The 26,526-nt window shown below is 37.0% G+C and overlaps 1 long non-coding RNA gene and 1 pseudogene across 1 annotated transcript in view; both read right to left on the reverse strand.

Annotated features, from left to right (window-relative positions):
• Positions 1-932: 932 nt before the first annotated feature.
• Positions 933-26,526, reverse strand: part of LOC143682871 (uncharacterized) — a 33,171-nt gene continuing 7,577 nt past the window's right edge. The window contains exon 2 of the long non-coding RNA XR_013175339.1: positions 933-1,809. This is a non-coding gene — a long non-coding RNA (uncharacterized LOC143682871). The remainder of the gene's footprint in view (positions 1,810-26,526) is intronic.
• On the reverse strand, positions 24,634-25,445 carry LOC143682870 (ubiquitin-conjugating enzyme E2 L3 pseudogene; annotated as a pseudogene).

The following is a 26,526-nucleotide window of genomic DNA, read 5'->3' on the forward strand; positions in this document are numbered from 1 at the left end:
CTCTTAGGCCTGAATTTTAAGTAGACTTGACCAATCCTTTGTGGGGTTAAGTTTCATGTGAACAAACCCCAAGACTGGGGGCTCAGCCTATAGCTTTGGTTGTCCACACTGCTTGTGAGAATATCAAGAATTGAACTTGGGGAAGTTGAATTTCTCCCCACTCTCACCATTCCCCGAAGGACCTATATACTGAGTTTTTATCTGAAAACTGGATTTTGTTCCAATTCATCAAATAAATACCAAACTCCTACAACATGTACTATATTATGCTTGACACAAAGGACACAAAAATAAGACAGAGTCCCTTATGCTCAAAGTGCTTATCAGAGAGTAGGCAGACGGACATATGCAAGAAGTTTCATGAAAGATAAATAGACCCAATTAACTTAGTATAATATGAGTAAAATATTTTTCCTTCTTTTAAAGCGTGTCTAAAATTATCAGTGGCTTATGAAAAGTCACTGGTGATGCCCATTTTGACTCCCATTTTAATGGAGTGAATTCCATCTCTTGCTCTCATTAGAAAAATTATGTGGTCACTATAGGAGCTCTGTGGCAATGAAGCAAGCAATTCTCCCTCCTTACAGCAAAACAGAACAAAGAGCAGCTGTGTGTATTAACATCTGAGAATATAGGTACAAACTAAAAACTGGCACATGAGAAAATCCAACTAAGATGATACTTAGGGCTGTTCATTGCTCATAGTAAAGATGTCATTTTAAACAAGGAATGAGGTGAGACAAAAATAAGAGGAAAAGCCAACAACAACCATTTATGCAAGTTCATTTTTTTATACACTGGAAAATTTTTATTTAGTGTTGGATGCTCTCATCCTTAAGTAGCTGCTATCCTGCATCACCCAAAGCATGAAAAGAAATATTATCTTTGTGGGAAAATCCAAGCCTCATAAATCATAGTGCAATTTAATCAAATTGTGTCATCAGCTCATTTGTTTATTTCCACATTCATGAGTACATAAAAGAGTATCATGCACCTGGGGTGCTTGATAAATATTAACTGCCACTACAATCCTACAGTAGACAATAAATTCAGTTGGGATTTTTTTTTTTAATTTTACCACTAGTCTTTTGACTATCAGCTCAACAAAAATAAAGTACATTTTATTTGTGCTCACAATATAAAGTAATTTTTTCCAGACCTTCGTCAACCAAAGCAACATTGGCACCAGGAAGATTTCAGTAATCTCACAGTAATACATCAGAAGTTATCCAAACAGGAAGTTATGTTCCATTCATCTGGTAGGAAGTCAGTTTCCCATTTAAAGTTATAGCTAAGTTTATAGACATGTGTCACAGATTTGTCCCCTTAAATATAAGAAATAGGCATGTACCAAAAATTTATCATTAGAACTAGGAAAAAGGGTTTAATTGCTGCCATAAAATTCTCCTGCTGACAGGAGGCCATTTTGTTAACTTTCATTATATTATGCTGATCTATACAGTGATGAAACTAACTTCCAACACAGTAGTGCTGTATCCATGAAAAAAAAAGCACTGGAAATCCATTATGCTTATATAAATGCTAGGTAGTATTATTGACCCTTTGCCTTCTTCTACTCAGAGCTCTTATGGCAGTTTGATATGAAGGCATCTGTGTGAATTATCCACTGTAGACTTAATATGATCTCACAAAAACCTATGGCTATTGATGTCAGGAGGATCAGAACTCACATGGACACCTGGATAGAATGCTTTCAAAGTGACAGGTAAAAGGTTTTCTTACTACTGCAAACATCCACTGGACTGAATAGATGTTCATCAATGTTAAACGTCATTGGAAGGCAATGCACTAGGAGCAAGAAACAGAAACTTCTGTTAGGTTCAAGAACCTTTGGACATTCTCTAACTTCATTCCTACTTTAACAAAAACAGAAAGAGCTAACAAGGAAACACAAAACTACTGAAGACAAAACTGAATCCTTAGAGAGTTCAGAACTGGTCATTTTAGATCTCTGATTTGATGCTTTGATCCTTCTTCTATAAGCAAATGCCATCTTATTTCAAAGTCTCTTCTCACTCTGAGAGAAAATGCTTCCGTATATAAGGGAAAAATGGACCAAAAAAAAGACATCTTTGTTGAACTCAGCATCTCTCAAATGAGGAAAATCTGGACACGTTTTATTCTTCCATCTACTAGAGCACCAACATATTCTTTTGTAAATATATGTTGAGCTAAAAGACTATATTAATTGTTGCCACAGCCAGATTTTATCTACCACTGTTCATGTCAGAAGATGCTACAATTTATTATCTGCCTGAGTAGGTGTTGCTGAAAAGACCGATACTAGATTACTCTATAGTTAACTGGGTGTGGTCTATTCTCCAAGTTAAGAATTAAGGTTAGAAGGGCATAATGTCTGCAACTGACTCTAAGATGGCTCAGGGGAAAAAAAAAAGAGAGAGAGAGAGAGAGAAATAAAAGAAATGTATAAATAAATATTAAATATATGTGTCTTTCTATATAAGTATATAAATATAAATATATAATACTATAATATAAAGAAGAGTATCTGGGGATTCTTTGTATTATTTTTGCAACATTTTATTTGTCTGAAATTATATAAAAAATCTTTAAGTAGAATTAAGTTCATGAAAGTGAAATATATTATTGACTAAAAATGGAAAATTGGAATCATTTTTAAAATTGATATATAATTCATATACCATAATGGAATAATTTTTTTTTAAAGACTCAAGATCGGGTATGATATGTATGAGTTTTTTCCTTTTTCTTTTTATTTCTTCTTCCGGAGTGATGATGCAAATGTTCTAAAAAATGATCACGGTGATGAATATACAACTATGTGATGACGTTGTGAGCCATTGATTATACACCATGTATGGAATGCTTGTATGTTAAGAATGTATGTACGTTGCTGTATCAATAAAAATTAAATTTAAAAATCCAGAAAAAAAAATCAAGATCCATTAAAACATCAGTTAAAATTATTCTGATCCTAATTTATTATGAAAACGATATATATAGGGAAACTTTCCTAATTCTGTGTCTTTTGTTTGATAGTAAAGCTTCTATTAAACTTTTTTTCTAAAGAATTGTTTATTTACTGAACCTGGGGCACATTAGATACCCAACTAATCTTAAATTTACATCTTTTAATTCAGTTTTGTAGTATTTTCACATACACACAAAATAACTGGCATGCAACAGTTATCTTAAGGTGAAAAAGTCACCTTATCAAAAAACTGTTGCAAGTATTCCACCCAAGTTTTTTAAAAAACTGTTTAGCTGAACATAACTGTGTGCAACAAATTTAAATTAATTATATAAGACTCATTACTTATAGTTTTCCCCTTTCAAAGATCCTCCCCAAATGAGGAAGTAACTAATACAGGTCAGTCACAACAACCAAACAAGATGCCCCTTTAATTTTAAACACATCATCAGAGATAGGAAGTCATTTCCTTTTATACAAAATTCACATGTATAAAAATGAAAGACCCAAGAGAAACAAAAACAAAACTCTAGTACTGACACTGATGTTTGGTGAGCTAATTAAATAGTGGCCCAAAATGCCACTGATTAAAAATAAAATAATATATCATTGCAATTACATCCAAGAGGCTTTAACCATTTGGCATTAGAAATCCAGATTTTTCCAGTTATGGAATATACACTTCCTATGTGCCAAGAGCAGAGAAGGTGGACATTCCAGCAAAGAAAGAGCTACCATTTGCTGAAAGACCCAGAGAATTGGCTTTAAAAGAAACTTCATATGAGGTTAGACAGAAACAAAAAATTGATTACTCACCACTTGTGTCATCAATTTAAGTGGAGGTGAGTGAGTCTTAAGGTTCAATATAAAAATTTAGTGGGGTGGAGGTGTTTGGGGGCAAGTCTTATCTTTAATGTATAAACGTACCCAGACATGATAGCATATGACAAAAATCAGAGAGCTGTGCCATTAAGCTGAGCAGAAAATGTCAAGGTGCAGATTGTTGTTTCTCATAAGAACTCAACAAAATTAAGTTATAATGACATGAACTGCAGGAGGAGGATCCAAAGAATGAAGTCATTTTAGTGAAGTACTAATCAGCCTTTGTGCTGGTTTCTTGAACAAACTGCATTTTATCATGAAAACAAAAGAAAAAAAAGTCATAAAAGGACTATGCTCCTGTATTTCATTTACACTGTTTGAATTCTTAGAAGGACCTGGTAGAATGGAGGCAGAATTCAAATAAGAATGAATGCCACTCAAATGTCAAATTTTCATTATAACTTTCCTAAAAAGGTGTTTTCCCCCTTATACCTATTAATAACAAAGAAACATAAGTTGCGAATGTACAGTTCAGAAAATGAAAACATAGAAACTAGTGACATTGTTATGACCAAGATGTTCAGTAATCTGAAACATGGGAAAAAGGCTTTCAAACAACCCTCCTGTCTTCAAAAAAATTTCTTCGGATCATCGATTTGCCCCAATGTCATGGGAACTAGAACAAGAATTTCAAAGACTGTCCAAAGGACCACTCTGCTTGCTGTTTGGGTGGCTACTGATCGCTCTTTGTTTTCCCTCCCTGACTTCCATGTGCCCCTGTCCATGCTTCACAGCTACATCGCCACTGCTAGCACATTAGTCATTTCTTCGAGCTTGTTCTGGTGAGCTTCGTTTTCGATGCCTTGTGCTTTTGGGGCCTCCCCAACATCACTGGTGAGCACCACCATCTTTGGCATCCTGGTGGACATTCTATTGGTAAAAGAAAACTACTGTGTTCCAGCCATGCGAGCAGCAAGTGTGTATTGCCCAGCGGATTCTCGGTCTCCTTTATAAATTCCTTTCTTATCAAGTCCTGCAATCGCAAGTGGATGTCCAGGAAGCCGACTTGGCCGCGAAGGTGAGGCCCATCCTGGCCCCCGAGGTGACCCGTTGGCAGAAGCACAGTACCTGAGTGGATGGCCTTGGCCAGGAGAGCGGCCAGGAGCCCCAGCAGCTGGTGGGCGTCACCGTGGGGTCTGGGGCCAAGGCCAGGACCCAGAATGCCGTGTCCACTCTGCCTCCTCAGGCTGCACCACCCCCTTCTGTGAACTTTCATGAGATGAAATGCTGGAAAATAATTCCTTGTGTTTTTATTCATTAGCTAGACTGTCAGAAATAATACCAAAAAAAGTAAAATACCGATGCATTTACATTTTTTTGCCTTTCAAGCAAAAACTTCAGTAATCTCCCAATTTTAGCCCTCTATTAATAGCAAGTTTTACTCCTGAACCAGCCATTTCCAAGCTCTTTGACATTGAGCAAGTCCCTCAACCTCTCTGAATCTAGCCTCGTTATAAAATGTAGGGAGTTATATTAAATTGTCTAAGAAGTTCCTTCTAGCACTAACATCCTATTGTAAGTTCCTAGTTACAAAAAGGGAAGTAGAAATTCTAATCTTAAGTAACTCTCCACAAGTCACATGATAAGAGGAAAGCCTAACTGTAAGAGATTCCATTAATCCTGTCCACACTGGAAACATACACCGACAAGGAGCCCATTGTAGAAAAACAGTTTCTAAACTTCTCAGGACACACCTGCTCTCAAGGATCCATCCTTGACTGATCAGTTGCCAAAGCTCTTCTTGCCTTCCAAGATGTGGGGGCTGGAGAGTTATAAACTCTTTGGTTTAGTCTTGGGAATATTTTTACCTGTCAGAGAGTAGCAAACCTCCTAGAGATGGGAGTGGGACAGGAGCAGCCCTGGAGTGGACACGCTCTCTACAGAGATTCGGGGCAGGAGATGACTTGGCCATAGGCTTGTTGCCACGATGGGCTTTGTGCTTTGTTAGCCGCTGCAGCTACCCAGACACTTTCCGGTAAGTGAGAAAACACGTAAGACTCATTTGAATCCCTGCCCTTTTTATGTGATTTTAATTGTGGGAACTGGGTTTGGGAAGCTTGAGTACAAAAGATTGAGTACTGATCCTCTGGCTCATCAGCGTGTGGTGAGCTCAGCTTTCTTTGGGAAGCTTTACATGGTCATAAGGTATCAAGTGTCTACTTCTCTAAAAGGAAGAAAGGACACATATCTGGGTTGGGTTTTCTATAATAAGACAAACTTTTTGCAGAAATGCACTGTACTTTGTTGAAAGTGGACACTAATAATTTTAATAATAGCAAACATGCAGCTAGTATGGATACAGTGTCTTTGTTCTAAGTACCTTACATATATTGACTCATTTAATCCTCACAATAATTCTATGAGGTATGTACACTGTTCTTCTCATTTTACAGATGAGAAAACTGAAACACAGGGAGGTTAAATGACTTGCCCAGGGACATCAATTTGGTAAACGGTGGAGTTTCATGAACTCAGGATGTCTGACTCCAGGGTCCATGCTCTTACTGAGCTGTACCTTCCATGAGTCACTAGTCCTCCAAAGTACTTAGGACGATGGTGCTCAAATTTAGGAGAGCATCAGTGTCACTCGAGGCACTTGTTAAAAATGTGTATTTCTGCTCCTTACTCCCCTCCCCCCAAACACCATCAAGATCCTGATTCCAGTAGGCCTGAAGAATCTATATTTTTAACAAGAATTCCAAGTGATTCTATTACAGTACCACACTGAGAAATACTGAGTTAAGGGTTAAGAGGATTCTTTCTCCCAAGGGAAAGAAAAAGTATCTCTCTTTGCCATTTACTTATTCATTCAGGAAACATTCATTTAGTACCTACTCTAAACTCGAAATTACAGTATATTCTAAAGTCTATGTATTCTCCATTCCTGCCAAACCCTTCTTAGGCTTCATTCATTAAAGTACTATAGTTATTAAACATCCTCTATATGCCCAACAATGATAGACACTAAAACAGATTCAAATCCTTTTGAATCCTGCCCTCCTCATGGAACTTCTACAATTATTACAATGTTTAATTATTGCACTAAACATAATGTGCATTAAATAGTTTTAATAATTCACAAGCATTTACTGAATCCTTGCCATGTGTCAGTCATTGGATCAACTCACTTCTATTGAGAAGAAATAATGTAAACAGTGAATGGGTAAGGGTCAAAAATGGGTAATTCCTACCAAAAATACTTAGGTGGGAGTGTACAGTGCAGAAACTGGGCACTCAATTCGATCATCTACATTGTAAACCTCAAAGCTGCTTGGGCTTGAAATTAGATACTAGTTAAGTATTTCCCTCAAATTCCTCTGAGTAAAACCAGTTTCCCATTTATTTATTCATTCATTAAATAACTATTATTCATTTAATAACTTTAATGTACACACAATACTGTAAAAGAAGCCAACAAATTTAATGCAAGGCACCTAAAATCAGACGCACAGAGAAAATATAAGCACACAAACTAACAAATACCAAACAGAATATGAACAATATGATATGAAGTTGCAAATGGAAATTCATAGGAAAAGTGGAGGAAGCGCCTGACAAATATTAAGAAATGTAGGTTTTCCCCCTGTCTACGTGGGACATGACTACCAGGGGTGTGGATCTTCCTAGCAGCGTGGGACAGAAATCCCAGAATGAGCTGAGATTCAGCATCAAGGGATTGAGAAAAACTCTAGAATGAGCTGAGACCCAGCATAAGGGATTGAGAAAACGTTCTGGACCAAAAGGGGGAAGAGTGAAATGAAACAAAGTGTCAATGGCTGAGAGATTCCAAACAGAGTCGAGAGGTTATCCTGGAGGTTATTCTTATGCATTAAGTAGGTATCACCTTGTTATCCAAGATGTAACGTGGAGGCTGGAGGGAACTGCCTGAAAATGTAGAGCTGTGTTCCAGTAGCCATGTTTCTTGATGATGATTGTATAATGAAATAGCTTTCACAATATGACTGTGTGATTGTGAAAACCTTGTGTCTGATGCTCCTTTTATCTACCTTGTCAACAGATGAGAGGAACATATGGAATAAAAATAAATAATAGGGGGAACAAATGTTAAAATAGATTTAGTTTGAAATGCTAGTGATCAATGAAAGGGATCAGTAAGGGGTATGGGCTGTAAAATCTTTTTTTTTCTGTTTGTTATATTTTTCTGTTGTCTTTTTATTTCTTTTTCTGAATTGATGCAAATGTTCTAAGAAATGATCATGATGATGAATATGCAACTATGTGATGATATTGTGAATTGCTGAGTGTATGTGTTGGGAATGTTTGTTTCTTGTAATTTTTTTTAATTAATACTATCTAATTGTAATGTAATTATGTTAAAACACTGAATGAAGCTGCATCTGAGCTATAGTTTTTTGTTTGCTTGTTTGTATTTTTTGTCTTTTCTTTTTTATATATTTTTTATTTTTATTATTATTTTTATTTTTTCTCTATATTATCATTCTATATCTTTTTATGTTGTTTTGCAGTTCTTTTCCTAAATCGATGCAAATGTACTAAGAAATGATGATCACACATCTATGTGATGATATTAAGAATTACTGATTGCATACGTAGAATGGAATGATTTCTAAATGTTGTGTTAGTTTTTTTTTTTAATTAATAAAAAAAATTTTTTTTAATAGAAAAAAAAAAAGAAATGTAGGTTTAATGAATGTAAAATTAGAGTGGGCTAGTTAGGACAAATTTCCTGAGCAAGGGAAGTAATAGAGGCAAAAAAAGAGAAGGAAGTTAAAAAAAAAAAAAAAGGCAGGATGTAGAGCATTTCAACAGATTGGCTTGGTTAGAACAAGAGGGGTGAGTGGGTGAGTTTGGGGGTGAAAAGGAAGAGTGCTTGGTTTGATAAGGTATGGCAGGCTCTACTACAAACCGAACTGTCATGCAAGTTAAAACATTTTTAACACTGAGTACAATAGTTTTGTTCATAGAACGTTCACATCCTTTCTCAAAACACATTGATAACAAATAGTTAATTCTAAAAGACCTATTTGAAAATGAATATTTTATTAATAGATTAAAGGGAAATGCCACAAGCAAAATAAAGTGGTGAAGGCAATGTCAGGAATAGAAAGGAATTTACAGATTATTTTTTCTGATTCAACCCCTCTCTTACCAGGTGAGGTAAGAGATCAGACGATGCAGGGTCCTGTGTAACGTCACATAGCAGCTATTGAAAAAGCCAGGCAAGGCAGCTGCCTCACCAAGCTGATGTAATCTTTAGGTTTACAACTCTACCTGAATAGCATGATTGTTATTATTTGAAGATCAATATGAAAACTATGAAGAAAATTAGAAAAAGAACATCATAATCAGAAGACTTTTGTTCCATCTATTTTGGAGGTATATCAGGTTTTTATATTTTTGGAACACAGATTCACTCATCTTAAGTAATGGGATTTCTATCTATTGTAAGGGTGCACTTGACAATAAAGGGGATAAGACTATCACAGACACCTAAGAAGAGCAATGTGGTTGGACTTCATTTGGAATGGAGAATGAGCATGTAATTGGACAAATTCCACACACACCTATGTGTGAATCCTGGTTATCTTGTCCTTCTTGCCTGCAGCAGGAATGCAACAGTCACCCAAGAGGGTGTCACTATTCCTCTCTATCTCTATGACTACCAGCCAACTACCTCGTTTAGTCATAGCTTCTGCTTACTCATAATTCCAGTTTACTCATACTCTCTCTATAACCAACTTTCAGCTTCTCTCCCCCACAATCAACAGACTAATTTTTTTCATACATCCCAGTTCAAAATCTTGAAAGGAAAGCAATCTGGCTGACTTGGCTCAGTTCAAACTTCAGTGTGCATCAGAATCACCTGGAGAGTTTATAAAACAGCATGGCTGGGCCCCATTCCCGGTATTTCTGATTTGCCACTGCAGGGTGGGGCCTGAAAATGTGCATGTCTAAAAAAATCCCGGGGAATGCTGACTACACTGGTCTGGGGACTGCATTTGAGAACCACTGGCCTGGTTAATCACTCTTTTATCTATCTGTTTGGACAGAGCAGTTGGGGCAAGCTACCTCATACTGTGAATACTATTTTTCTGAACTAACTCTCAGGCTCATAATTGGAGGCTTTTTCCAACTTTCTTCACTTATTGGCCATCAGGCATTCACCCATGGAATGTCTCTAATCTCTCTTTTTATTTTCCTCAGTCACTCCCTAATCTAGGATCTCATCTATTCATATCTGAATATCTATAGAAAAGCTTCCTGCTCTGAACCACCTCACACAGCTGCCAATTTACCTTCTTCACTGACAGTTCTCAAATTCTTTGTGGTTTCTCTGAATAACTTGCATTGGGTCTCTTTGCTTGTGACATTAAACTAAACTTTAAAGCATCTTTAAACTTTTGCTCGTAATAATATTTAATTTTTGTTTTTTGACATTGATATTCCCTTTCTACCATGACCTCCTACACATTTCCTTGAGAACTCACTTACCTGAGACCTCTCAGGGACAGATATTAAGAAAAAAGCTTTATTTTTTTTTAATAAAGATGACTCTGGAATTGGAACCTCTAAACCCTCTCAAGTTCCATGACTACATTTTCAACTGCTAGTAGCTAGCGCCACCTAATTGTACTCCCAGGAGCTCAAACTCAGTCTCAAAGCCAAGCTCAACATTTACGCCCTTATAATAATTCTTCCTTCATGTTTTTCTCATTTCTATTTTAAAAACACCCATTTTACCAGTCATCAAGGCTCTTAAGCATAGTAAGTTGGATTCTTCTCTCTATCTGTTTTAGTCACCTAGCTGCCAACATGAATACCATATAATGGATTGGCTTAAACAATGTGAATTTATTTTGCTTGCAGTTTTGAGACTCAAAGTCCAAAATTGAGGCATTGGCAAGGTAATGCTTTCTTCCAAAGAGTGGCATTCTGGGGCTGGTTTCTGGAGACCCTTGGTCCTTGCCCCTTCTGTCACATGGTAATGCACATGGTAGACTCTTCTAGTTTCTCTTCCTCCCTCTGTTGACTTGCAGTGTCTGGGTGCTACTTGTGGCTTTCTCAGCTGGGGCCTTCTCTCTAAGTCCTCCAATAATAGGTTTCAGACCCATCCTGATTGAGCTGAGTGGGCCACACTGTAACTGAAGTAACCTCATCAAAAGGTCCTATTTACAATGGGTTCATACCCACAGGAATGGATTAAGATTAGGAATGTGTTTTTCTGCGGTATATAGCTCCATGCTACCATACCATCTGCCCTTCTTCCTTTCTCACTTCAGCTCATCCCACTACATCTAATTAAAAACAATGTCCTATAGATTCTACCACAGAACCTGTAGCTTCTGCTACAAATGTCATCAGGATATCCTGAACTGTCATTTACTTTTGACGTAGGCCAGTGTTTCTCAAACTGTTTCCACAGATGCACTTTCTTTCTCTCTCTCTCTCTATTTTTAATTTATTTTTAAACAGTTTTATTCACACACCATATAACCCATCCCAAGTGTATAATCAATGACTCTTGTTATATTCACATACTTAGGCATTCAGCACAACAATCAATATGAGAACATTCTCATTTCTTCTGAAGAAAAAAAAATCCCATGTTCCTTATAACCCCCCTATTATTGCCATCTAGCTTTGGTATAGCACCTTGATACAACTAATGAAAGAATATTACAATGTTAACATTAACTATAGACTTTAGTTTACATTAATTGAATTTTTTCCCATACAGCACCCTATTATTAACTCCTGGTAATAGTGACATACGTTTGTTTTAGTTCATGTAAGAACTCTCTTATATTTATACAATTAGCCACCATCATTGTCCACTCTGGGTTTCATTTATTTACATAATCCCAGTTTTTATCTTCTAGCTTTCTGTTTGGTGACATCCACAACTCTTTATCTTTCAACCATACTCACACTCTGCTTTGTTAATAACACTACAGTATTGTGTTACCATCACACAGTATTGTGCTATTCATTTCTGAACCTTTACAATGAACCTTATTGCACATTCTGTACTCCTTAATTATTGATTGCCCAATCTCTGCCCATTTTCTAGCTCCTGATAACCTGTTCTCAAATTTAATTCTCAGAGTTTGCTCATTATAGTTAGTTCATATTAGTGGGACTGTACAATATTTGTCCTTCTGTTTCTGGCTTATTTCATTCAACACAATGTCCTCAAGTTTCATTCACCTCATTGCATCCCTCACGACTTCATTGCTTTCTGCATCCGCACAATAGTCCATCATGCGTATACACTACCATTCGCCCTTCTGCTCATCAGTTGATAGACGCTTGGGCTTGCTTCCTCCATCCATTGGCAACCATGAATAATGCTGCCATAAACATCAGTGTGAAAATGTCTATTCATGTCCTTGCTTTCAGTTCTTCTGATTATAAACCTAGTGTTCTAGTTTGCTAGCTGCTGGAACGCAATATATCAGAAATGGAATGGCTTTTATAAAATGGAATTTAATAAGCTGCTGGTTTACAGTTCTAAGGCCGAGAAAATGTCCCAATTAAAACAAGTCAATAGAAATGTCCAACCTAAGGCATCCAGGGAAAGATACCTTGGTTCAAGAAGGCCAATGAAGTTCACGGTTTCTCTCTTATGTGGAAGAGCACATGGCAAACAGAGTTAGAATTTCTCTCTCATCTGGAAAGGCATATGGTGAACACAGTCAGGTTTCCTCTCTCATCTGGAAGGGCACATGGCAAGCATGGCATCATCAGCTAGCTTTCTCTCCTGGCTTCCTGTTTCATGAAGCTCCCCGGGAGGCATTTTCCTTCTTCATCTCCAAAGGTCGCTGGCTGCTTCACGTGGCTATGTTGTTCTGCTCTGCTCTCTCTCAGATCTCTCATTCTTCAAAATGTTTCTTCTTTTATAGGACTTCAGAGAGTAATCAAGACCCACCCAAATGGGTGAAGACACATTTCCCCCAATCCAGCTTAACAACCACTTTGATTGGGTTACATCTCCAGGGAGATGATCTGATTGCAGATTCAAACATACAGTATTGAATAGGGATTATTCTGTCTTTAGGAAATGGGATTTAGATTAAAACCTGGCTTTTCTAGGGGACATACATCCTTTCAAACCAGCACACCTAGTATGATCCAGGATTGTGGGATCATATGGCCACCCCATATTTAGCTTCCTCCATTGGAAGTACTTTTAATAGCAGAGAAAATATAAAGGGTAGAGAGGGAATGTAGCCCTAAGCAACCCCTAAATCCTCCTCTACCCACGCTGGAAAAATTTCTAGATTGACTCTTGTGTAGTTAAAAATTCATACAAGTCTTGCATTCTCCTCCATCCATTTTTTAAAAAACTTTTTAATTTTGAAATAGTTTCAAACCTACAAGACAGTTTCAAAAATAATACAAAACCCATACAAAGAACTCTAATATAACCCACCCCCCAGTTAACCAAATCCACCAATTTTAACATTTTATCACATTTGCTGTATCATTCTATCTAACCTTCTCTGTCTATCATCTATATATTTTCTAAACATTTGAGAAGTAAATTGCGTATGTCAAGCTTCTTGAAAAGGTAATACTTTCATGTACTTTTCCCAAGAACAAGGATCATCATTTATATAGTCATCTGAAGTACAGTTAACAAATTCAAATTTACAGCCTATATTCCAAGTTTTTATATGTTCCAATAATGTCAATTAGGCCTTTTCTTTTCCATTATTAGATCCAGGCCAGGATTAGGTATTGCATTTCTGTCATTGTCTCTTTGGTTGTTCCTTTTTTTCTTAAAATGTGGAGATATATATATATATATCATAAACTTTCTATCTCTACCACTGCCAAGTGTAACATTCACTGAGATCAATCACATTCACAATATTGTGCTACCCTTACCACCACCCATTACCAGAACTTCCCCATCACCCCAAAGAGAAATCTTACACCCATTATGCATTAGCTTCCCATTCTCCCTCCACCCCACCCTACTTACTGTTTCTATGTGTTTGCATACCCTTTCTGTTTCATATAAGTGGAATCATACAATATCTGCCCCTTTGTGCTGACTTATTTCACTCAACATGATGTCTTCAAAGTTCAGTCATGTAATGTCATGTATCAGAATATTATTCCTTTTTAAGGCTGAATAATATTTCATTGTATGTAATACTACATTTTGTTTATCCATTCATTTGCTGATGGTCATTTAGGTTACTTCTACCTTTTGGCTACGCAAATAATGCTCTATGAACGTTGGTATACAAATGCCTGTTGGAGTCTCTGGTTTCAATTATTTGGGGTATATACCTAAAAATGAGATTTCTAAGTCAAATGGTAGTTCAATTTTTAATTTTTGAGGAAGCACCAAACTGTTTCCCACAGTGGCTGAACCATTTTATATTTCCACCAACACTGTTCAAGGGTTGCTATTTCTCCTTATGTTTGCCAGCCCTTTTTTTAAAAAAAATAAGAGCCATTCTAGTAGATATGAAGTGGTATCTCATTGTGGCTTTGTTTGCATCTCCCTAAAAGCTAATGATATTGAGCATCTTTTTATGTGCTAAATGGCCATTTTTATATCTTTGGGGGAAATGTCTATTTAAGTCCTTTGCCCATTTTAAAATTTGTTTATTTGCCTTTTAGTTGTTTTCCTGCATTTATTTTTGTTTTAACATGAAATTAGTGTTTTAGTTGTCAGAAAGCCAGACTGATATTTAGGGAACCTTTTCTGTTTATCAGTGACTTCATGTAGAGTGACTTGCCCTGGTTTGAGAAGGCTTCCAGTATACTCCTACCTGTTTTTTCTTACCCTAGTCTCTTTTTTATGCCATATCATCTCACCACTACCAGGTCAATCTTCATAAAACACAGCTCCAATATCCTCCAATGCTGCCCTGTTGCTATCAAATTAAGTATAAGCTGCTTTCTTTTGAATTCAGACCCATAACAAAATGATCATTCCAATCCTATTTTCTAATACTCAGTTACTTCCTAGCAAGTCAGAATACTTTAGGTAGTATGTTCTTAATATTTAATCAATTATTATGCTGATGCACATGTTGTTTGGTTCTACCGTCATGGTCATCTGGCACAATGGATGTGTTCCTCAGATGAGTAGCAGCAGCATCACCTAGGAACTTGTTAGAAATGCATATTTTTGTATCTATTCCAGACCTATCTAATCAAAACTCTGGATGTGGGGGATAAGCTAGCTCTTCAGGTGATTCTGAGCCAGCTAACATTTGATAGCCACTGGTCTAGCATTTTGTTTTCAGGATAAAATAGAGCAAAATATGGGTAAAATAGGCATTATTTTCCTTCAATGGAATGTAAACCATTAGCTAAGTGCAAAATGCTCATTTTTAAGAGAAAATGTTAGTACTCATTAAAGGCTACATTTTGCTAAAATCCTGCTACAACAACCATATTTCATGCATGCTTTTCTTAAGTAAGAAAGTGTATTCTAAATGAATACATGCAAATGAAATAATTTTTAATTAATTTGTCTCCTCCTAGTGGTAGATATCTGTATTTCTCAGAATTGTATTTCTGAATTTTCCCATAAGATTGTACTTATTAACTACAATTAAAATTGAACAGTCCCCCTTTTAAGGCTCAAGGTAATGACAAGGAAAATGTCTGAAAAATATTCATAAAAGGAAATAGGGGACTCTAAATGGTTCACTACAAAAGATAAACTAATAAAACTTCGGGCAGTAATGAAAGAATTGAGGGCAAAAAAAAGGTATAAGACATTAAAAAACCAAATGTAAATGACAGAAGAAAGTCTGCATTAGCAGTAGTTACTTTAAATGTAAATGGGTTAAACTCTCCAGTCAAAAGGCAAAGAATGGTAGAATGGATAAAAAAGTATTACCAACTATATGTTGCTTGCTAGAAATTAACCTTAAATTCAAAGATATTAATAGGTTGAAAATGAAAGGACAGGAAAAAATTCCATGCAAAAACTAATAAAAAGAGAATTGGGGCGGCTATACTAATATCAGACAAAATTGATTTTAAGTACAGATTGATAAGGTACAAAGAAGGAAACCATGTACTGAAAAAAGGGTAAATTCAATAAGAAGACTGTAGTAGTTAGGTTCAGGTTTCAACTTGGTCAGATGATGGTGCCCTCTTGTTTTGTTGCCGTGGACTTAAATCATCAGCATGTGAAATTCATCTAGGGATGATTACATCTGTGGTCCACTAAAGGGAGTGCCCCCTGCAATGAGTGATGTTTAATTTAGTTAGGTGGAGGCTTAAAAGAGAGAGGTCAGAAGAGAGTTCAGCAACTCAGACCCAGACATTTGGAGATGCAGAAAGGACATGCCCTAGGGAAAGCCATTGAACCCTAGAAGTTAGGAGAGAAGGCCAGCAGACGTCCCCATATGCCTTCTCATGTGACAGAGGAACTCAGATGAAAGTTAGCTGCCTTTCCTCCAAGGAACTTTAAATTTGTAACTAAACAAATTCCCTCATAAAAGCCAGCCCATCTCTGGTGTAATGTATTCTGGCAGCCTTAGCAAACTAAAACAAAGTTTCACAATTATAAATATATGCACATAACAGCAGAGCCCAAAATATATGGAGCAAAGATTTTAAGGAAGAAATAGACAGTTATTCATTAACTAGTAGGAGATTTAAATACACCACTTTAAATAAGGGATAAAATGTCTAGACAGATGGTCAATAAGGAAATAAAACACTTGAACAACACTTTCAACCAACTTGACCTAATAGACTTATAAAAAACACCTTATCCAATCACAGCAGATTACACACTCTTCCTAAGTGCATACACATCTTAAGATCATTCTCCAGAGTAGACCATACCTTAAATTAAAAAAACCTAACTTCAATGAATTTTAAAATCTTAATATCATACAATGTATCTTCTCTGGCCACAATGGAATGAAGCTAGAAATCAATAGCAAAGAACTAGAAAATTCACCAATATGCAGAAACTAAACAGTACACTCTAAAAAAAATCAACAGCTCAAATAGAAATCAAGAAGGAAATTAGGAGATATACTGAGATGAATGAAAATGAAAACAAAACATACTAAAACTTATGGAATGCAGGAAAGGCAGTGCTGAGATGGAAATATATAGCTCTAAATGCTTACATTTAAAAAGAAATATAAGGTGAAATTAAACTCAAAGTGAGCAGAGGGAAGGAAGTAACCAAGATCAGAGGAAAGGTAAATGAAAAAAAGAATAGAAAACAACAGAGACAATCAATGAAACCAAATATTGGGTCTTTCAAAAGATTAATAAAAGAGAGAGGATGCAAATACTAAAATCAGAAAAGAAAGGGGGGCTGTGCTGGTTTGAAAGGATGTATGGACCCTAGAAAAGCTATGTTTTAATCAAAATCCCATTTTATAAAGGTAGAATAATCTCTATTCAATATTGCATGTTTGAATCTGTAATTAGATCATCTCCCTGGAGATGTAACCCAATCAAGAGTGGTTGTTAAATTAGATAAGGTGATGACACGTCTCCACCTATTTGGGTGGATCTTGATTAATTTCTGGAGTCCTATAAAAGAGGAAACATTTTGGAGAATGAAAGAGATTCAGAGAGAGCAGAGAATGTTGTAATACCATGAAGCAGAGTTCACCAGCCAGTGACCTTTGGAGATGAAGAAGGAAAACGCCTCCCATGGAGCCTCATGAAACAGGAAGCCAGGAGCGGAAGCTAGCAGATGACACCATGTTCACCATGTGCCCTTCCAGATGACAGAGGAACACTGACTGTGTTTGCTATGTGCCTTCTCACTTGAGAGAGAAACCCTGAACTTCATCAGCCTTCTCAAACCAAAGTATCTTTCCCCGGATGCCTTAAATTGGACATTTCTATAGACTTGCTTTAATTGGGACATTTTCTCTGCCTTAGAACTGTGAACTAGCAACTTATTCAATTCCCCTTTTTAAAAGCCATTCTTTTTCTGGTATATTGCATTCCGGAAGCTAGCAAACCAGAACAGGGACCACTACTACTGACACAATAGAAAGAAAAAGGATTATGAGAAGATATGAAGGACGTTCCGTTTGGTGGCAGCCATCAGAAGATGGTTGCTTATAAGTACAAGTTGGGTGCTTGTAAGTACATAGAGGAGCTATGGTGGAAGAAGCAGTTCAATGCAATGTGCTTTCTTCTGACAGTTCACTACTGGCAGTACTACCAGCTCTCTGTACTCCACAGGGCCCCTCATCCCACCTGACCTGATAAAGCACACAGACTGTGATACAAGGACAAGCAAGGTGTTTTAGTTTATAAAAGCTGTCAGAGTGCAATATACCAGAAACAGAATGGCTTTTTAAAAAGGAAAATTTACTAAGTTGCAAGTTTATAGTTCTTAGACCATGAAAATGCCCAAATAAAGGCAAGGCTATAAAAATGTCCAAATTAAGGCATCCAAGGAAAGATACCTTGGCTCAAGAAAACTGATAATGTTCTTGGCTAGAAAGGCACATGGCAATGTCTGCTAGCTTTCTACCCAGGCTTCTTCAACAGCTTCCCCAGGAGCATTTTCTTTCTGTATCTCCAACGGTCTCTGGCTGTGTGGGCTCTGTCTATTCTTTCTAAAATGGTTCCCTCTTAAAGGACTCCAATACGCAAACCCAGTTTGAATGGGCAGAGACACATCTCCATGGAAACAATCTAATCAAAAGTTATCACCTACAATTAGGTGGGTCACATTTCCATGGAAACAATCAAAAAGCTCCCACCCAGCAACATTGAATGAGGATTAAAGGACATGGCTTTTCTGGGGTGCACAACAGATTCAAACCAGCACACAAGGTTATGTCATTTATAGAGTTTGAGTGCACTGTGGTGGCCATGAACACCTGGTTCCTAAGGGTGCAACCTATGGCAAGCCTGTGCATCATGGTGTGAACCAGAAGAACTTTGCTAGAAGCCTTCAGACTGTTGCTGAAGAGCAAACTGGATGCTACTGTGAGATGCTGAGAGTCCTGAATTCATACTGAGTTGGTGTTCTAGTCTGCTAGCTGCCAGAATGCAACACACCAGAGACAGATTGGCTTTTAATAAAAGGGGATTTATTTTGTTAGTTCTTCGGAGGAAAGGCAGCTAACTTTCAACTGAGGTTCTTTCTTACATGGGAAGGCACAGGACAATCTCTGCTGGCCTTCTCGGTTCCAACAACTTTCCCCAGGGTAATTCCTTCCTGAATCTCCAAAGGCCTGGGCTGAACTGCAAGTGCTGACATGAGGTATGCTTAGCTGCTTGGGCTGTGCTATGTTGAGCTCTCTCATTTAAGTACCAGCCAATTAAATCAAACATCATTCATTGCAGCAGGCACTGCCTCCCAGCTGTTGCAGATGTAGTCAGCAACAGATGAGGTTCACACGCCATTGGCTCATGTCCACAGCAATAGATCTAGATACCTTCACCTGGTCAAGCTGACACCTGAACCTAACTACCAGAGTTGGTGAAGATTCCACATACAAATTCTTTGTGGTTATCCTCATTGATCCATTCCAAAAAGCTATCAGAAAAAATCCTGACACTCAGTGGATCACCAAGCCAGTCCACAAGCACAGGGAGATGTGTGGGCTGATGTAGCTGTGGACTTGGAAAGGGCCACAAGTTCCACTACACTATCTTGCTGTGCAGTTTGGAGAAGGATTCCAAAGCTCCCCCATTACCACTAATATAAGTAATGTTTGTAAACTTCATACCTAATAAACAATTTAGGACACTCATGTTTACTTAAAAGTGTTTTTTGTTAAACAGAAGTTGTCTGCAGACTGTTTCATGAAAATATATACATTGTTAAATTATGAAAGTTAAAGTACAATAATGTTTGAAGACTATAAAGTGTTGGTGTATCTTGTTCTGATAAGATAAACAATTTTGTCTTTGCTTTATCTTCTTAGGGAGTTCTATGTCAGTGTTCTAAAATGCCATGTTATGTGGGATTGGCCACAGTTGCTCGCTGGCAGAGTTCTTGCCTGCCATGCCAGAGACAGGTTAGATTCTTGGTGGCTGCCCATGCAAAAAAAAAAAAAAATGCCATGTTGTGTGATAGATATAAAATAAATTCTTTAAAACAGGAGCATTGAAACTAGCTCTTTCTGTAGATTCGTTTGGTGCATGAAAACTTGCAGCTATGTTCTCCTGGTTTATTCTTAAGTGGCAGTTTTTTTGGAGTTTGTAGTGGGAAAATTAGGAGAAGGTTTTTAATTTGGAATTTCCTTGGAAATCTATAAGATGAAAGGAGATATCTTGACTCTTTCATCATTTGCAATAAAGTAATTAACATCTGAGCTAAAAAATAAAAGATACTAAGAACAATTGTATGCCAACAAATTAGACAACCAAAAGGTAATGGACAAATTACTAGAAATACACTAACTACGCTGACTTTAAGAAGAAATAGAAGATGCCAGCAGACCAATAACAAGTAAAGAGATTTAATCAATAACAAAAAAATTTCTCAACTAAAAAAAGACTAGGATTTGGTCTACCAATTTGATGGTCCAGGCCCTTGAACTTGAGATTTGCCCTTATAAAATTTATTCCTGCAAAGGAGAAGTTAAGCCTACTTATGAATAAGTCTAAGAGTCACCTCCAGAGAACCTCTTTTGTTGCTCAGATGTGGCCACTCTATCTAAGCTAACTCTACAAATGAACTCACTGCCCTCTCCCCTATGTGGGACATCACTCCCAGGAGTATAAATCTTCCTGGAAATGTGGGACATGATCCCTGGGGATGAGCCTGGCCCTGGCATCATGGGATTGAGAAAGCCTTCTTGATTAAAGGGGGAAGAAAAATGAAACAAAAAGAAAGTTTCTGTGGCTGAGAGATTTCAAATAGAGTCAAGAGGTCATTATGGATGTTATTCTTATGCAGATATCCCCTTTCAGTTTTGGGAGTATTGGAGTAGCTAGGGGTAAATACTTGGAACTGTTGAACTGAAATCCAATAACCTTGATTCTTGAAGATGATTGAATAACTATAGAGTTTTTTTTAAGGACTATAAAACTATGTATTGACCACTGTTCACCAGTATTTACAAAAAAGCAAACAATATACAATTTGTTCTGGCTTCTGCTGAACCAATAACCCAAATACTGAAGACTGAGCATACATGTAAGGAATGTGTTGAGGTAAAAAAAAATATGCAGGTCAACAGTGTAGATTACAAATCGGTTTACCCATTTATGCCAACAGGTCTTAAATTGCAACATCTTTAACCATCTGATTAAGTTTCTATGAATCATGACCTTTTTAGTCAATATAGCACAGGGATTTCAACTTTCCATATAAGAATGGCTCTCTAGAAGGAACCTTTAAATGGCCTTTTAACTACACCTTGTTTGACTAATGAAAACAAACAGTATTACCTTTGTTTTCTCATTTGGATGGGGAGACTGTTGGTTGTGGTAGAGTTTCTTCTCAGAGTTTTGCAAATATTTTGCATTTATACGATTAAAAGATATAGACATGGATTTTGCTCTGGCCACTTCAAATTATATAAATTATTGTATTATATTCAAATTGTCCAATTAATTACTGAATCATCTATATGATTTGAAAGTTTCTGACTTTAGGAAAATTTTCAATTTAACTTGAAGTGATTTCTTGCTCAGAATGATGGCATCACAGAAGCACCATGGACTTATCCACAGTTGTGAAATGCCATTTCCTTTAATAGTTTTGTTTTCAATGAATGTAAAAAATAATTTTAAAAAATTTACATATGTATTTATACGCAACACATGCACACACACACACACAAACAGAAAATGCAGAAAGGTCAGAATGGTCTCCATAGGCATATATAGGGCTAAACACAAGTTCTGATTCAGTAATGACTATGGAAATTTTTCTCACATTTAGAAAATCTGCTCTCTAATGCAAAGGAAATAATATACCATAATATCAAATGTTCTTTTCTGATAAATGAAGCAACTACAGAAAGCTTTTATTGTTCAAAATAACCAGTGATATTGATGCAAAAACAAAACAAAAACCAATGAATAACTATAGCATTTTAAGGTGTGGCCATGTGACTGTGAAACCCTTGTAATTGACACACCATTTATTCAGTGTGTAGACAGGTGAGTAAGAAAAAAAAAGACAAAAATAAATAAATAATAGGGGGAGGGGAAATATGGAATGTTTGGGTGTTCATTTTTACTTTTATTCTTATTTTTATTTTTTTGGAGTAATAAAAATGGTTCAAAAATCTATTGTGGGGCAGTGCAAGGGTAATTCAGTGGTACAGTGCTTGCCTGCCATGCAGGAGACCAAAAATAAACAAGAAAAAAAATCTATTGTGATGACAAATAAACAGCTATATGATGATACTGTGAACCACTGATTGTACACTTTAGATGATTATATGGTGTACAAATGTATAATATATCTCAATAAAATTGCATTAAAAAGAAAAGAAAAGACCCAGAGTAGGTGGCTTCACGGGTGAATTTTACCAAACATTCCAAGATGAATTAACAGCTATCCTGCTCAAAGTCTTCCAAAAAATGAAGAGGAAGGAACACTTCCTAACTCAAAGGGCTATATGAAAAACCCACAGCTAACATTATACTCAATGATAAAAGTCTGAAAGGTTTTTCCCTAATATCAGAAACAAGACAAGGATGCCCACTTTCAGCACTGCTGTTCAACATTGTACTGGAAGTTCTCGTCAGAGCAATCAGGCAAGAAAAAGAAATTAAAGTCATCCAAATTGGAAAGGAAGGAGTAAAAGTTTATTCACAGATGCCATGTTCATATATAATATAAAATCCCAAAGAATTCAGAAGACAACTACTAAAGCTAATAAACAAATTCAGCAAAGTGGTGGAGAACAAGACCAAGGCAGTAAAATCATTGGTGTTTTTATTCACTAGCAATTAAAAAAAAAGAAAAGAAAAAAAAGCAATTCCATTTACAAAAGCAACTAAAAGAATAAAATACCTAGAAATAAATTTAACTAAGGATATAAAGAGTTTTTACATGAATTCTACAAAACATTGTTAAACGAAATAACAATATCTAAATAGGGCAGGCCATGGTGGCTCAGCAGGCAGAGTTCTCGCCTGTCATGCCAGAAACCCGGGTTTGTTTCCAGTGCCTGGCCATGCAAAAAAAAGAAGAAGAATACCTAAATAAATGGAAGGACAGTCCATGTTCATGGTTTGGAATACTAAATATTGTTAAAATGTCAATTCTACCCAAAACAATCTACACATTTACTGCAATCCCAATCAAAATTCCAACAGCCTTCCTCACATTAATGGAAAAGTTAATCATCAAATTCAAATGGAAGTGGCAGGAGACCTGAATAGACAAAAACATATGGAAAAAGAAAAACAAAGCTGAAAGACTCACAATTTTTGTTTCCAAAACTTATTACAAAGCTGCAGGAATGAAAACAGTATGGTACTGGCATAAGGACAAATGGAAAAGAATTGAGAGTTCAAAAATAAGTCTTCACATCCATGGCTGTTTTAGTTTGTTAATGCTGCTGGAAATGCAATACACCAGAAAAGCTTTTAAAAGGCAGAAGTAAATAAGTTACAAGTTCTAAGGCCATGAACATGTCCCAATTAGAGCAAGGATATAAAAATGTCCAATTAAGGCATTAATGGAAAAATACCTTGTTTCAAGAAGGCCAATAATGTTCTGGGCTTATCTTTCAGCTAGAAAGGGACATGGTGAACATGGCAACATCTGCTAGCTTTCTCTCCAATCTTGTTTCACGACGCTCCCCTGGAGGTGTGTTCCTTCATCTCCAAAGATCTCTGGCTGCATGGGCTCTGTCAGGGCTCTCTTGTCATTCTCAAGCTTTCTCCAAAATGCTCCCTCTTTTAAAGGATTCCAGTAAACTAATCAAGACCCACCTGAAATGGGCAGAGCCACATTTCTGTAGAGATAATCTAATCAAGTTTCCAACCTTTAGTGCTGATAGAAATTAAAAGAAACAGCTGCCTCCACAAGATGAATCAGGATTAAAACATGGCTTTTCTAAGGTACATAATCCTTTCAAGCCTGCACACTGAGGAAGATACCTTACTCAAGAAAGACCAATCTGGGAAGGCACATGGTTTGTGTCTACTGGTCCTTTGGCTCCTGGTTTCAAACAGCTTCCCTAGGGGCATTTTTTTTCTGCATCTGAAAGGCCTCTCTCTGTGTAAGTTCTGAAGCTTTTTCTAACATGGTTCTCTCTTAAAGGACTACAGTAAGTGACCCTCTTTGAATGGGTAGAGATACATCCCCATGGACACACCTTTATCAAAAAGATCCCACTCAACAATATTAAATCAGGATTAAAGAACACGGCTTTTCTGGGGTACACAACAGTTTTTTTGTGTGTTTGTTTGTTGTATGCTGTATGGTGGGGTCACATTTCATTAGTTTTCCGTATGAGTATCCCGTTATTGCAGCACCATTTGTTGAATTTTTTATTTGGTTGGTTTGTTTTTGTTTGTTTGCTTTTTGGGGGGAAGTGCATGGACTGGGAATTGAACCCAGGTCTCCCATATGGGAGGCAATAATTCTACCATTGAATTACCCTTGCACCCCCACAACAGTTTTAAACAGGCATGATGGCCAATTGATTTTTTCTTTTAATTTTAATCCTTTCTTTGCAGATACCTAGACCATTTTTGATTAAGAGAACTGTATAAAGTAACTGTCACAAGTGAATACCAGGCAGTGGCATGTGTCAGTTTTCCACAGAGTCCTGTTTTGCAGCATGTCTGAATGCACTGCCTGGGGTCTCTGCTCATACTTGCTGGGATCAGTCAAGCAGGTTTTAGTCCACGGGTCACTTTTCCCCATATTTCTTTGTAAACTCTTCAGTGTTGTCACAGAATTTTTTACGATCCTTAGAGTATTCTTCAGCTAGGTCAGCCAGAACAGGGTGCTTGGGCTGCGAGTCATTCACCAGTGCAATGAGGGACTGGATTATGTGGCTGGCTTCTGGTTCACAGCACTAATTACTGGCAGACAGACCTGCCCCTTTCCATGGATATTCAAGTGGTAGATCTTTGTTTTAAATGTGATCTTTGGTGGTTTGAACAGGTATTTTGTTGGAAAGTTGATTTTGATTCTGAAGGCCCCCTTATCATATGGAGGGTTGTCAGGAACAATAAGCCCTTGCCAAGTTAATAAACTAGCTTCATCAACCTGGATGTTATGGATGCTTTTCATTCCATATTTGCAGATTTCTTTGAGCTCCTTCATGTCTCCTACTTGCCCCCATCTTGCATCTGGTTCTTATGGCAAACTGATTTTTTAAAAAAATTTTTTAATTTAAAATATAGCATATATACAAAAAAGCAATAAATTTCCCAAGTTCATTTTAACAAGTAGTTATAGAACAGATTTTAAAGATTGGTATGGGTACAGTTTCATGATTTTTTGTTTTTTTCTTGTAGCTGCTCCAAGACACTGGAGACCAAAAGAAATATCAATATGATTCAGTCATCATACTCATTTGTTAACGCCTATCTTCTCGGTTATACTCCTCTGTGCTGGTTTGAAAGAATGTATGTCCCCTAGAAAAGTCATGTTTTAATCTAAATCCCATTTCCTAAAGACAGAATAATCCCTATTCAATACTGTATGTTTGAATCTGCAATCAGATCATCTCCCTGGAGATGTAACCCAATCAAGAGTGGTTGTTAAGCTGGATTGGGGAAATGTGTCTTCACTCATTTGGGTGGGTCTTGATTACTCTCTGAAGTCCTATAAAAGAGGAAACATTTTGAAGAATGAGAGATCTGAGAGAGAGCAGAGCAGAACGACATAGCCACGTGAAGCAGCCAGCGACCTTTGGAGATGAAGAAGGAAAATGCCTCCCGAGGAGCTTCATGAAACAGGAAGCCAGGAGAGAAAGCTAGCTGATGATGCCGTGCTCGCCATGTGCCCTTCCAGATGAGCGAGGAAACCTGACTGTGTTCACCATATGCCTTTCCAGGTGAGAGAGAAATTCTAACTCTGTTTGCCATGTGCCCTTCCACTTAAGAGAGAAATTGTGAACTTCATCAGCCTTCTTGAACCAAGGTATCTTTCCCTGGATGCCTTAGATTGGACATTTCTATAGACTTGTTTTAATTGGGACATTTTCTCAGCCTTAGAACTATAAACTAGTAGCTTATTAAATTCCCCTTTTTAAAAATCATTCTATTTCTGGTATATTGCATTCCAGCAGCTAGCAAACTAGAAAACTCCTCCTTCTTTTTAAATAACACATATACATAAAATCAATAAATTTCAAAGTAAATTGCAACAATTAGTTGTAGAACAGATTTCAGAGTTTTGTATGGGTTGCAATTCAACAAATTTAGGTTTGTATTTCTAGTTGCTCTAAGGTACTGAAACCTAAAAGAAATATCAGTATAATGATTCGGCACTAATACTCACTTGTTAAATCCTACCTTCTCTGTATAACTCCACCATCACTTTTGATCTTTCTCCCACTCTTTAGGGGTATCTAGGCTATGGCCATTCTAACATTTTCATATTGGAAGGGGCTGTTGATAATATGGGATAGGGGGATGGAACTACTTGATGTTCTGGAAGGGCTGGCCTCTCTGCATTTCAGGACTTATCTGGTTCAGGGGCCCATCTGAAGGTTTTAGGTTTTGGAGAGTCATTCTAGTGTATGGAAACTTTGTAGAATCTTATATAATGCCCTAGGTAT

Source organism: Tamandua tetradactyla, chromosome 5 (genome assembly GCF_023851605.1).
Source record: "Tamandua tetradactyla isolate mTamTet1 chromosome 5, mTamTet1.pri, whole genome shotgun sequence".
Taxonomy (NCBI): domain Eukaryota; kingdom Metazoa; phylum Chordata; class Mammalia; order Pilosa; family Myrmecophagidae; genus Tamandua; species Tamandua tetradactyla.